This window comes from Thermobia domestica, chromosome 3 (genome assembly GCF_964235325.1).
Source record: "Thermobia domestica chromosome 3, izTheDome1.hap1.1, whole genome shotgun sequence".
In the NCBI taxonomy this organism is placed as follows: domain Eukaryota; kingdom Metazoa; phylum Arthropoda; class Insecta; order Zygentoma; family Lepismatidae; genus Thermobia; species Thermobia domestica.
The window spans coordinates 222801420-222816578 of NC_137456.1; the positions used below are offsets into that span (position 1 = coordinate 222801420).

Consider the following 15159-nt stretch of genomic DNA (forward strand, 5'->3'; position numbering starts at 1 on the left):
ACTTATTAAGATTATATGCGAAGAACTACTTATATTATTTGGCCACACTTGACGTTTGTTAGCTTTCAGTCTAGATATTATTATTTTTATTACACATAATATGCACATCGCGGAAACTGTGAGATGTACACTAATTATTTCATTTAATATGTTAAGAACATATAAACGAATGATACAGAAGTTATCGTGAACAAAGAAACTATGAATTACGGAAGAGATGTAGAAGAAAAGAATAAAAAGGAAAATATTTGAACAGGGTAATACCACGAAATGAAAAAGGAACGATGTATGAGAACTTAGGAAAGGAACAGATATAAAAACTGAAGAACTCTACAAAGGAAAATATTAGGTTATATTATATTATACAGAGCGAAATATTGGACAAAGAAAATAGAGAAACAGAAGTTTTATATTGTTGAAATGAACATGTTGCAATATGTGTAGAGTGACGCCAAGAGGCAGGACTAGGAAAGAAGTGAGACGAGGAACAGTAAAAGTGAGGTTAGTAATGCAAAAACTACAAAAACGTAGGTTTCGATGGTTTGGGCATGTAGAAAGAAGACGTTTGGAATATACAACTCACACAGTAGATACTACAACCGAATGGGAAACCAATGCAAGGACGACCAAAGAAGAAGTGGATTGGATGTGTAAAGGAAGGGATAGCGCGGTGTGGTGTTTCAGTGGATATGGCACAAGATAGGGAAAGGTGGAAGTTAGCGACCATTAAAGCCGATCTCAGCTAACTGGGAAACTGTTTTAGAAGGAGAAGAATTATATAAGAATTAGGAAGAACTGGAAATATGAGGAAACGAACAGCAAGGAATTAAAATCGCTATCAATTCATAGCAAACAAGGAGATAAAATGGGAAGAAAATAAGTATTGGAAGATATTTAGGAAGAAGAACGAATTTTTAATGACATTGAAAGAATTTATTGAGACCTTGTATAAGAATAGAATAGACTTTGTACTGTAAATGTTGAAGAAAAAGCATGAAATATAATAAGTTTCAAATTTGAGTTGAGTTTAAGAAAGTAATGTTTTGATTATGATTCGGAAGGCAATCAAGGTGGATACTGTACAAATTAATTACAAATAACACACAATATATATTCCCAAGCCCGTGCTGAGAAAAGGGGAGGGACCCCCTGCGTATACCCGTGTCACATGCCTTGTGGTGGCTCGGTAGCCCTCAGGGGGAGATAGGATGGCACTGGTTCCCAACTCGCTGCCGGTACTTTAACTGCCATATGGCAGCGGGTGTGTACGCGGTGTCAACAACCTCCCGGCAGAGGTAAGCTTGCGGGGAGCATCCTCTGAAATGGGCGACTAACTCGTGCCATTGGATCTGGGAGAGTACGTATGACCCCATCACGTCCTCAGTGGGGTAGGTAGCTTCGGCTGAGGTACCTACCGGCGGAGGTGAGCCTTTGGGTATCCCCCGAAATGGGCAACTAAGCCGTGCCCTTGGGTCCGGGAGATAAGGGTGTGTGGTATCCCAACACGCTAAAAAGAGTGGGTAGCTGGTGTGCCAAGGTGTGGGTGGATCCAGCGCCCTACCGGGAGGAAGATGTAAGTACTGCCCTCAAAGAGAGTGTAATGCGTTCTCTTGGGTCCGAGATGGGATACCTAGTATCCTAACGCATACTCGTACCTCAGGAGCGCTGAGGAAGTGGGTCCCTCCTTCGTCCCAGTAGTGTGAGCTGGGTGCAGGAGCCACGACTCTACCAGGGGATCCGCCACTACCAAATCGCCATTGTCTTTAAAGGTAGACAGTCTACATCAGCCATTGGGTCTAGTAATGTACGGTTCACCTCTCCCGTAAGAAGTGGTAGTTCCGTATTGTTTCAACGACCCTACCGGAGAAGGGTGTGGGTGTCCCTTCTAATGGTGGCTTACACGTACCATTGGGATTCGGACAGGTAGCCTCGCTACAACGTGTACGTAGTATCTAAACACGTTAAAGATAGGTAGCCCCGTATTGTTTGGACGGGCCTACCAGGGGAGACACGGCTCCCAAATGACAATGTCTGCCTTGAGCAAACGGTTTATATCAGTCATTGGCTCTGGTAATGTACGGTGTACCTCTACCGTAATTAGAGGAAGTCCCGTATTGTTCGGACGACCCTACCGGGGGGGGAGTGTTGGAATCCTGCCTGCGAGGGACCAAACGTAGGTGGGGGAGGGGCCAATCCCAGGAATCTGGGTAACGGTTCTAATCCTGCCAAAGGGAGGAAACTCAGAGGGATATGGTCCGGCACCAAACTCAAATGGTGACTTAAACGTACCATTGGGTCCGGGATAAGATACGGGAGTATCTCGACGTGTGCGTGGTACCTCTACACGACAAGGCGGTTGCCAATTGAACGATAGAGGTAAGTAGGGCCGGGATTAAACAAGCCCCCTCGGGCATTGCCTGGGGCCCCGGAATTGGGTTGGACTCTGCCGGACTGTAGTCACACCGTGGGATTCGGTAGCTTGTGGGAGCCAATCCCAGGAATCTGGGTAACGGTGAACACGGGCGGGAGGTGAGCTTGCCTTATAACGCTCGGGCGCCATGCCTGCAGAGCATGGTAAGACTGACTCGCTAGCAGTCTACCTCAACCAGTAGGTTAACTGGTAGGCACTCAGGACTTCGGTCTGGCTGCGCAGTGGGCGTATCCCACTCCCTCAGAGAATGGGGGTTACATCGCTTCGGCGAGTCAGAATTAGGGGACAAATTCTGACGGTACACTTCGTGCACGAGGAACAATAGCGTATAAGTGGTACTACGGGCGGGGTGCATTACATTCTTGCGGAACCCGTCCATTAAATAGACCGAACGGTCGCGGGCATGCTCTCCATGCATGCAATTAAGCGTGTCATAGTAGACCACTAGGTCACAATATATATATATATATATAAAGAACATAGAAAATATAGGAAAGTACACAATATAAAAATATATTAAAAAGTACCCAAGAAATCATTGCTTAGAAGACGAAACCGTAACCCAAAACACTGAATAAGAAAGAAGTAATATTTTCTTACTAAGAGTAATAGGCGAAATCTCTATAGAAATAAGGAAAAAATGGTTGTAGAGTTAATTGGCCAACGCTTTTGAACACGCGAATATGTAAAGTTTGATATAAATGTCACAGACACGTAGCCAGGATTTCGTGAAAGGAAGGGTCCGTGACATAAAATACTGTGGTCATCACAGCAGGGGCTGGATCATTCTAAACTATTTTACTGTAACATATATTGATTCGTTTAAACAGGATTTCGTAACGGGGGAAAGGGGGGCCATACATGAAAGTCTGAAGGCCCAAAAGCTCGATCAATCTAAACTACTTTACCATTAACAAATATTGGTTACTTAGGACAATAAAATTAGGATACGTTGGTAAGTATTTTAATAACAAACTATGAAGAAATCTCGAGTAAAATAATAAAAAAACGTATTGAAAAAGATTTTACAATATTTACGTCCTTCCTCTCTTTATTCAAATATAACAATTTTCCTTTCATTATGACCTCAACTATTATAAAAAGTACATACTCAATAATGCAGGCACGTAGCCAGGATTTCGTGAAGGGCCGGGGGGGTCCGTGACATAAAATACTGTGGTCATCACACCAGGGGCTAGATCATTCTAAACTATTTTACTGTAACATATATTGATTCGTTTAAACAGGATTTCGTAACGGGGGAAAGGGGGGCCATACATGAAAGTCTGAAGGCCCAAAAGCTCGATCAATCTAAACTACTTTACCATTAACAAATATTGGTTACTTAGGACAATAAAATTAGGATACGTTGGTAAGTATTTTAATAACAAACTATGAAGAAATCTCGAGTAAAATAATAAAAAAACGTATTGAAAAAGATTTTACAATATTTACGTCCTTCCTCTCTTTATTCAAATATAACAATTTTCCTTTCATTATGACCTCGACTATTATAAAAAGTACATACTCAATAATGCAGGCACGTAGCCAGGATTTCGTGAAGGGGCGGGGGGGGGGGGGTCCGTGACATAAAATATTGTGGTCATCACACCAGGGGCTAGATCATTCTAAACTATTTTACTGTAACATATATTGATTCGTTTAAACAGGATTTCGTAACGGGGGGCCAGACATGAAAGTCTGAAGGCCCAAAAGCTCGATCAATCTAAACTACTTTACCATTAAGAAATATTGGTTACTTAGGACAATAAAATTAGGATACGTTGGTAAGTATTTTAATAACAAACTATGAAGAAATCTCGAGTAAAATAATAAAAAAACGTATTGAAAAAGATTTTACAATATTTACGTCCTTCCTCTCTTTATTCAAATATAACAATTTTCCTTTCATTATGACCTCAACTATTATAAAAAGTACATACTCAATAATGCAGGCACGTAGCCAGGATTTCGTGAAGGGCCGGGGGGGTCCGTGACATAAAATACTGTGGTCATCACACCAGGGGCTAGATCATTCTAAACTATTTTACTGTAACATATATTGATTCGTTTAAACAGGATTTCGTAACGGGAAGGGGGGCGAGACATGAAAGTCTGAAGGCCCAAAAGCTCGATCAATCTAAACTACTTTACTATTAACAAATATTGGTTACTTAGGACAATAAAATGAAGATACGTTGGTAAGTATTTTAATAACAAACTATGAATAAATCTTGAGTAAAATAATGAAAAAAACGTATTGAAAAACATTTTACAATATTAACGTCCTTCCTCTCTTTATTCAAATATAACAATTTTCCTTTCATTATGACCTCAACTATTATAATAAGTACATACTCAATAATGTCTTGTAAAATATTTTACAATATCTGCATTCCTTTCTCTGTTGAATCAACTGTTAACAACTTTTTTCCACATAATGTTTTTTTTTATTATTATTATTGCGTTAACTACTGTCTGTTCCAAATGACAGACTAAGGGAGCAGTAGAAAATTGTTTTTGAAATAACATGTTTGATACTGCAAGGATGCGATGAGGAAAAATTATGATAAAAAATGTCCAAGCTGTTACACAACGGCACTATGCTTTCGGAAGCTTGAAATCTCCATGACTAGTAGCAGAAATTCTGAGAATTCCGTAACTTTTCTAGAAATTTCAAATTCCCTGACTCTTCCAGGTTATCTCGCTCACCTCGTGACCATGTATTGCAAGTAATACAAATCTCCTCAGAAGAAATAGTAACCAAAAGCTTGCGGTAGCTTCTTTTTTTTAACGCTGATCCTTCTTTTTTTATTTCATTTTGTTTCATCCTTCCTTATTTTTTTTCATTTCTAGTCTCAAGTGGGGGTCCGGACCCCCGGACCCCTCCTTTGGCTACGTGACTGAATGTGAATGTGTGTGCCTGAAATTTTTTTTTTGGAAAGAAACATCTCAAATTAAATGAAGAAATAATTCGTGAAATAGAATAAAAATATAAATGATAATATGAAAGTCTAGTTGGAAGAGGAGTGCAACAGAAATGTCAAGTCACCAATTAATTCTCATTTAAAAAAAATAACAATGGAAGATAATAGTACCGTACAACAAAAGCATTGGTGTATATGATTTGCATATTATGCTGATCTTGTTAAAAATCTGTAACTCCAATTTATGTGACGTTAGAACACTTGAGGAAAACTTATATATTGAGGAAAACGTTAGGATACTTAATGTGACAGAACCTTTCAAAGGTTGGAAATAGTATTTTGGGAATGTTTAAAGGAAGAATAAGGAAGCGTTTTCTCTAAAAGATCCACAAAACAATATCCAATGTTTCGTGTTGAGTAATGTACTCTACGGAACAAAGACATAGAGACTGCTGAAAAGCGGTTAAAATGTTGCTGTAGAAAATAATGGAGAAAATTACTGAAGTAAAGGAAAACCAGTTAGCAAGTACCAGGAAAGTAAGGAAGAAATTAGCAATATCTGAGATAATAAAAAAAGATAATAAGAAATTATTTAGGACGTTATTTGAGAAGAAACTGTACTCTGAGAAGTAGTACGATGGAAGGTAAGGTGCAAGGGAAAAGAAGGAAGAACAATGCTTTAATTGATGGTTTGTATCAAGAAGAGTAGACGCTGGCACAAGGGGAAAAATTAGTTGAACACTGTACGTTACGAAATCTCAATTTCAATCAAATGATCTGTCAGTAATGTTGAATGCTTATGATGACTGTCCATTCTGGGAAGCCAAAGAGGCCGGTCCCAAAACTTTGCTCGGACTGCCCACAATCTGAATATTTTTGCTTGAACCTTTGCTTGGATATATGAGAAAGAAACCACATACTTGTAGCTATACTGCCCTCCCCTCAAAGTTATACAAAAACAATTCTTTACGTTGAATCAAGTTAGGATAAGAAGGCCAATATCTAATTATAAGAAAACTTAGAATGGAACTGATTACTACAATATCAGAAGTGCTCACGTTATTTTTACTGTAGCAACTGCAAGATGAGATAGATCGATTTCAAGATAATGTCTGTGTGATGATATTTTAGTTGCTCTTGTCGGATATCTGATTTAAAGAACGATGAATACAATGCCAAAATTTCACAATTACTTTGAAGGAACAAAAATATAATTGAAAGAGTACAGGAATCAAAATGATAATTGTGATTATTAAAAACTGAATGAACTTTAGTTTGTTAAAGAGTAAAAGATGTGATGACAAATACAAACATATCGGATAAAAATAAAGTGAGAGAAACCCAGATATATCAGGAGCTTGGAAGAAAAAAGGGCGAACCCTGAAATCGGATTGTTAGGAAATCAAGCTGAAAGTTTTGCAAGTACTCCAAGGTAGTAAGGGCGAATCTTTGTTTATTTAGAAACTGTGAGAATACTAAATGCGAACCAAGACAAAACGCGATATCAATGTGTTGTCCAGACCTCTCTGATGCAAGGAAACAAAGCAAAAAAGTGATTTTTCGAGTTCGCCCTTTCTCTTTCAAATATGATATCAAACATTTTTCACAAAGACTATAGAAAACATGTAAGCCAAACAAACATTTAATTTGCTCGAAATGGTAAAACTATATTATTATTATTATTATTATTATTATTATTATTATTATTATTATTATTATTATTATTATTATTATTATTATTATTATTATTATTATTATTAAAGTAAATGTATGATCTATGGAACCTGAAACTTCAATACCGCATTCACAAAAGATCTCCATTAACTTTATAATCTTAGCTAGCTGGATCCAGTTTCTATTTTGTAATTTTATTTCTGAGATATCCGTATTTATATTGTTGCCCTATCTGCACCTAAATTTTCATCTGCAGATGGTCGTTTTCTGATTGGATTTCCTGTTAAAGTTTTGAGAGCGTTCCTTCTTTCTTTCATTCTAGCTACAACTGAGCCTCCTAGACTTGATGACCCTAACAATGTTTGGTAAACGGTATAAATTATGCAGTTCCTCGTTATGAAGTTTCCCCATTCCCCATTCCCGTTCCTCTTGGGTCCGAATATTTGCCTGTGGATTTTGTTCTCAAATACTTTCAGTCTACGTTCTTCTCTCAAAGTAAGTGACCATATTTCGCAACCATACAGCACAACAGGCATTATTATTATTATTATTATTATTATTATTATTATTATTATTATTATTATTATTATTATTATTATTATTATTATTATTATTATTATTTCCTAGAAGTGAGGTAGTGGAGTGTCAATGGATTTATGGTATTTAATATCTTCAATAGGGATAAAGCTATTACTTGTTCTAGTTCAATAATTAAGTATATTTTTTTTAATAACGTTTTGTATTGTTCGAAACGATAAGAGCCACAACTAAAACACACTGATGGACGTACGTATAAAGCTCATTTCTTAAAGAAGAAGTTGGTAGTCTTCCAAATGAACAACTGTTCTCTCTTTAACAGGAAATACCAATAGGGTGAATAATCTTCTTTGCATTTACTTAATTGTGTTGCACAGCAAATGCTGTCGTTAATGTCTTAAATGCTTTGTTATTGAGTTTGAGATAATAGAAACTAATTTAGAATGAGTTTCACTTCCCCTGTTTTAGATAAGGTTATAGTCTTCCATAAGGACCTGCAGTTCCCCTGTGTTTTTAACTTTATTCTAAGGTTTGCAGCAAGCTTTTAACAAAACCTGCATCTATCCAATATCACGCTCCTCTGTATCTTCTTTATTATTTTTCAATTCCAGTGGTTTTAATTGCATTTTTCAGCATTTTGTGAACTACTCTGGTATCCGATATTAGCATTGGTATTATTTTTTTTTCAAAAGGTTTGGTCTTTTTTGTTCTTTTATGTTTTGAACTAGTTGTTTGTATTTTTCTATTTCTCCCAATGTTGTTTCTGCAAGTTTGGTTTGGTCCTGTGTTGTCTATTAGGTGTACCTCATTATTATTATTATTATTATTATTATTATTATTATTATTATTATTATTATTATTATTATTATTATTATTATTATTATTATTATTATTATTATTATTATTATTATCCTGTAGATTAGTTGCTCTTACTTCCAACCTGCATTCTGAATTAAAAATTCCACGTTCTTTATTCAGCGGTCATCCAATCTAAGCGGCTAGTATAGTATTCGGTCATGCATGTTCCTTATATAAATAACTTCTTCTCGATTGGTAGTTTACATTATCATCACACTACCTGATAAGGATGTATTCTAAAGTATTGTTTCTATATCTAGATTATGATCGAGGAATTCGTGATCAGGACATGATCCGTCGCCTAAGATTCGACTACATTTTCATGACACAGGCACCTGCTAGTACGCTCAAAATATGTTCATTTAATTATGCAGTTTGTAAACATAATGACAAAGAAGTGAGACACGAACTTGAGAAAACCAGAAAAAAAACTTACGAAGTAGTATGCACCGAAACCAAAATTTATAATGTATGTTATAGATTTCCAATATATATATATATGAAAAGTTAGGTTTCGTTTAAGAAGATCCGCGTGATAAAAAGAACCTTATTCAATGCAAATCAATCCCTTAAATTGAGATATTGGGAAATATTTATAGATGTTATTTTGTAAGCTATCAAACATGAAGTTCAGGGATATCTTCAGTCATGACTGCATTGTGTAAACAAGCTGGTTTTGAGATATTATTTTCGAAGATAGACATAAAAACTCCACAGTTAGGGTTGTAACAGTTAGGCTCTATGAAGGTGTGTTACAATTATCAGAAATGAACTTAAAAACATACATATGTTGCCCTACTCTCTTTTGGAAACAATTCCTCAGGAAATCACGAAAATTATTTACAATCTTTTTCCTTGTAGAATGATCTTGACTTTGTTCTGAATTAATGCAGCTTATTGTATTCGTTCTTTTGTCACAGGTGACTAAGTATGAATCTTGCATTTCGCCCTCGCTATGTGGATGGAGTATTCCGTAAAGGTTTTGATAATCCCAGTCTTGGTTAACCAAGTAACCCTGCACACGAATGAACACGAATATAAAGTATGATGGTTGTCTGAGACCATCGCTTGTAACATTTTAATAGTCATTGACTGAGGTCTTAGTGAATATGACACCAGCATCAGGTCGTGCAAATGGCAAGAAGTCGCAGCGTCAATGTACCCAATAAGGTTTTCGTATTGAATAGACTGTTGTCTTAGAATCCAGTCACGCAACACTGTCTTCATCTCTTCATTCACAAGCTTGAACTAACGATCAAATTGATATATTGTAATTATAATTGTGCCGGCAGTTTTTCGAGGCGGGGATTTGACTGAATTTGAAACTGGTGATGTGCTTACTGTTACTCAGGGACGAACGGAGGAGGTGGGTCCAGGGGGTCCGGGCCCCCTCCCCGAAATTTCGACTTATGTGTAAATTTAGCATAATTTTAGGGGCAATTTTAGGAATTTTAATATAAAATACCCTCATATTGAGTTTGGACCCCCACCACGAAATAAATTCCTGCATACGCTACTGCTGTTACTATATTCAGTATCTGAAGATTCACTCTCTGATATTTCGAGTCTATAGACGCAACCTCTGACGTCACCTACAGTTTTTTGTGAATGTGTCGCAAAACCTCTTTCGATCTTCTCAGAAAGTATACAGTGTATTAACACTTTAATTAAAAATGGTTTCAAAATCAAGATCATTTTGGAGCACCTAAATGAGATCCTTTCGTAAACGAACATTAGTTGGAATAAGATGACTTCAAGCCTTCGGACTCTAGACAAAGTAACATATAATATTCCAAGAGGCACATCTTTATCACCAAGAGCAATGACAATTTTTCACAACGTCTTGCCTTGGGATGAGTGAATAGTCGTATCGTAACAAATAGTGATAGGTATCTGTCATTGAGAGAAAGTTTTACCATTTTCACTCCACGTTCTAGTTATTGGAGGGATCATCATCATAGGTATTCTGCCTTTATTGGCAGGTCACTTGCCGCAGCTGAGAAGCTTCCATGCTCCACAGTCCTCCGCTAATCTCTTCGTCTTCGCGTATGATCTTTCTGTTTTAATATCATCCATTGATTGTAGTCTCCTTCGCCCCCTCCCTCTCCTTCCCGCCACCATACCCTCTAGGACGTCCCTCATGATACAATCTCTTCTTAGGCAATGTCCCAACCAGTTTCTCTTCCTCTTCCTAATAATATCTAAAAGTGTTCTTTTCTCACCCACCATTCCTAACACTCTCTCATTCGTTTTCCGCTCGACCCAACTAATTCTTTCCATTCTTCTCCACACCCACATTTCGAAGGCTTCCAGTCGATTTTCGTCACCTTTACGTAATGTCCACGTTTCCGCCCCATACAGTACAACACTCCACACGAAGCATTTTATGAGTCTTTTTCTCAACTCTTTGTTCAAGGTCCCACAAAACAGATTTTTCTTTCTTTTAAAGGCTTCTTTCGCCATTCCTATCCTTGCTTTTATTTCACGTTCGCATTTCATGTCATTACTAAGAATACTACCCAGATATCGAAAACTATTCACTTGTTCTATTTTCTTCCCTCCTACTTTTATATTTGACACAGACCCCTTCGTTCCAATCACCATGGCTTTTGTCTTTCTAACATTTATTTTCATCCCATATTCTTCAAAGCCTGTTCTCATTTTTTCTAACATTATATTGATTTTCTTTTCAGATTCTACAACAAGCACCATATCGTCTGCAAATCTTATGCATCTAATCATTCTACCTCTTACCGAAATGCCATCATCATCATGTAGGCTCTTTTTCACTATCTCTTCTAGATAGACATTAAATAGTGTTGGCGAGAGGCAGCATCCTTGTCGAACTCCCCTTCCAATTCCACTCTCTTCCGTCAGTTCTTCCCCTATCCTAACACTTACTTGTTGGTTCATGTATAAGTTTCTTATGAGTCTTCTATCTTTTCATTCCAACCCTATCTTTGTTAGAACTCCCAACAACAATTCCCAATTCACGCGGTCAAAAGCCTTTTCTAGATCAATAAATACAACATACATCTCTTTCCCTTTTTCTATAAATCTTTCACCAATCACCCTTAATAATCCAATAGCATCTCTTGTGCCCTTGCCTCTTCTGAACCCGAACTGCTCTTCCTCAACATCTTTAATTGTTCTTCCATATAACATTCTGTTCAGTATTCGGAGCAGAATTTTAGCTGCATGAGATATGAGACAAATAGTTCTATAATCCTCACATCTCTTTGGGTTCGATTTCTTAGCCATCGGTATCATGATCGTTTTCAGAAAGTATTTTGGCCATTCTCCTGTTTCATATATTTCATTGCATAGTCGGAACAATTCTTTCTTTCCCTTGTCTCCTATATTTTTAATGAATTCGATTGGTATGTTATCTATTCCTGTTGCCTTTCCATTCCTAATCTTGGATATAGCCTTTTCAAACTCATCCCGAAGAATACTAAATCATTTATCATCCTCGCCTACTTCATTTTCCACTTCAACATTTAGGCTACACGGTCTATCCCTACTCTCATACAAGTCTTCAACGTATTCTTTCCACCTTCCTATGACCTCATTTCTCTCGCTGACTACCTTTCTATTCTTATTTTCTACTGCCATCATAATACTCCCTTGTTTCCTCCGAAATTACATAGATTTCACCTCCTTGTACATTTCCTCATATTTCCCAACTCTTTCTAATTCTTCTATGTCCTCGCATTTTCTTTTGTAAAACTCTTCCCTCGCTCTGTCTGTTTCTCTTCGTAATTCATTATTTAACTTTCTGTATATCTTTCTGCCCTCTTCTGTATCAACCTGTTTCCACATCTTCCTCTCCCTCATTTTCTACAACATATGCTCTGCAACCTACTGCTTCTTCTGCAGCCTGCTGTAAGCAACGTTTAATATGTTCCCACCGTGCGTTACTACCTGCGCCTATCCTTTCCTCGTTTGAACATTTTTCTTCGAATTTTTCAGCGAAAAGGTTTCTTATGTCCTCGTTTTTCAGCTTTTCAGTATGCAACACTTTGTTACCTACTTTTCTTCTGCCTACATTTTTCACTTGAATATCTACTTCGGCCAGCACAAGATTATGATCAGAGAAAATATCAGCCCCGGGAAGGGTCTTCGCGTTCTTTAAGCTATTCCGATACCTGTCCTGAATCATAACATAGTCTATCTGGTATCTTCCGCCGTCTATTGGTGATTTCCATGTATATCTTCTTCTCTTGTGCTGATTGAACCAAGTGTTCCCAATTACTAGTGAATTCTGTCTACAGAAATTCACCAGTCCCTTTCCCCTTTCATTTCTTTCGCCTAAACCATATTTGCCTACGATACTACCTTCCTGTTTTTCTCCCACAACTGCATTGAAATCTCCCATTAGAATTATGCATGCACCCTTCTTCTCTCTATCTATAATTTCTTCTATTTTCTCATAATTTTCCTCTACTTCTTCATTTGGATGCGAAGTCGTCGGTGCATATGTCTGTATCACCACTAGATCTTTCGTTTTTCCTTTAAGTCTTAACATCATAACTCTATCATCAATAAATTCTACTTTCACTACTTTCTCCTTTAAGCGCTTTCCAAGAATTATTCCTACGCCATTATGACCGCCCTTTCCATTACCTGAGTAAAACATTCTATATCCTTCTCTGTTCAATACCCCATTACCTTCCCATCTAACTTCACAAACGCCTACCAAATCTAAATTATTTTGTTTCATTTCTTCTTTAAGATTTTCTAATTTTCCTCCTTGTAACATAGTACGTACGTTCCACGTCCCCATCCTAAATCTTTTGCTCTTCTTTGTCTTTCTTTCTCTGTTTGTCTTCCCCCCATTATTACTTTCTTGTCCAATAGTCCTTCCCACACCATCCCCCTCCCGGAGATCCGAATGGGGGGGATATTTTACCTCCGGAACTACATTTTGACCTCTGAAAGACCATTGTTCATATGTTCTCTTTTTGCTGCCAGCAAACTAGGGAAAATAGAGTGGTGGTTTCCCGTGGCCTTCCACCCCGCAGTATCCCAGCCGTTAAAGTCACTCTCACCACGCCTGGGACTAATGTCCAAGTTGCCGTACCAATCACTATGATTTCCGCCAACTTGGCTACTGGAGAACTGCTGCCTTCTCCCAGAACACTCTTCGCCTGGCTACTCCATTTAGACCAATTCGGTACGGGTGGCCCTTCTGGTAGTGAACTACCACCGACACAGCTCTAAATTTCACTGTAGCACGCAATCCTCCCCACCCGACACATAAGCGTCTTCGTAAAGGTGGTGTTTATCGGGGAAGATTGGAGGAATCAATATGGTATTATTAGTGACTCGAGGTCCAGTATAGTTCGGAAAGTCAACGAGAGATTGTTAATTAAGAAATTTTACAGTTAACATTTATCCAATCACTTCTACTCATCTCAATTAATAAGACTACGTTCTCCATTAATATTTATATTAAATACTAATATATTTTCAAATTTACATGTTTTCTCCCTTATGTAAGTGAATATAGGCGTGAACTATGCTGGCATACATATTATTCAAGTCAGTAAAAAAAAATGCCAACATGTTGATATGTCGTACATGTAGGTGGCTGCATCTATGTATGAGTTATAATTTTTCTGTGATTTAGTAACCACATCTTCACCTCTATTGTCTAATGTCTTCCAGACTTGTCTTTTCATAGGTTCCATATGTGCACTAAATTTCAGCTTTTTCATCGCAACGATATGCAATTGTTACATTCGTTATTTCCTGAGAAAATTCTCCTTGCAGTCGAATTAATGATTAGTAATATGCTTTCTCTCGAGATTTTAAAAATGTAAATAGCAGTTCTATTAACCCTGGAAAGATGTACTCAAGGTTAGATCGTGACCAAGTGGATCTGAGGTTTTCCCTTCTTTATGGCGAAAAGTGTGATCTATTAGCATATTTCCGTGTACTGTGATTGAATCTCGGCATTAATTACATTTGCAGAAACATATATCGATTTTAAGCCCTTGATTAGTCAGTAATGGATGGCTAATGGATTAAATTTCTGTGTGCCTATCAGCAGTAGTGCTATATGACAAGTGAACCTAAAGCTTAACGTGGGGTAACCCTAACGGCCGACAATTGAACTCTGGTCTCTCGCGCCCGTTGACGTGTACGCAAATCAGGAGGGAGCTATATTACTCAATAATGACAGGAGTTTCCGTCAGCAATTTTCTATGATATACCTACTCTATTTATCACACACGTTCCCATGATAAAACTTTACCTGTTTTTAATCATACTCAATTGTTATCACATGTAATACTTGGGTATGGCCAGGACTAAAAAAGTGTTCTATAAATTACATACTTCTTCTATGAATTTTCTCCAGTGTCAATTAATATTCTGTTCACACCATGCGACGAAGCGTAAGATTTATAACACAACACGCCGTGGTGCCGGGCTAAAAACCCACACAAAATAATTTAAAAGTTTCATACTTAAGAGTGTTATACATACAAGGGCCGTACAAATACGATTATCACTCAACAAAACCACCATTAAGTCCTAAAAAAAATCAAATAAATAAAATTCCATTAGTATTTAAATTTGATATATTTTAATGATCACTTTTACGTAGATAGTCCAAACATTACACAGTCTTTCAAAGTAATAATTTATAACAGTAGCACTGAAGCTAAAATCAAGTTCCTGAAAATACCTTTCATTATAGGTCTATTAGCAATCATTCGCATTCTC

The 15159-nt window shown here is 37.3% G+C and overlaps 1 protein-coding gene and 1 long non-coding RNA gene across 2 annotated transcripts in view; one reads left to right on the plus strand and one right to left on the minus strand.

Annotated features, from left to right (window-relative positions):
* Positions 1-15159, minus strand: part of LOC145680972 (uncharacterized) — a 405154-nt gene that overhangs the window by 389866 nt on the left and 129 nt on the right. The gene's annotated exons all lie outside the window — the stretch shown is intronic.
* Positions 1-15159, plus strand: part of LOC145680973 (uncharacterized) — a 233127-nt gene that overhangs the window by 34373 nt on the left and 183595 nt on the right. The window lies entirely within an intron of this gene.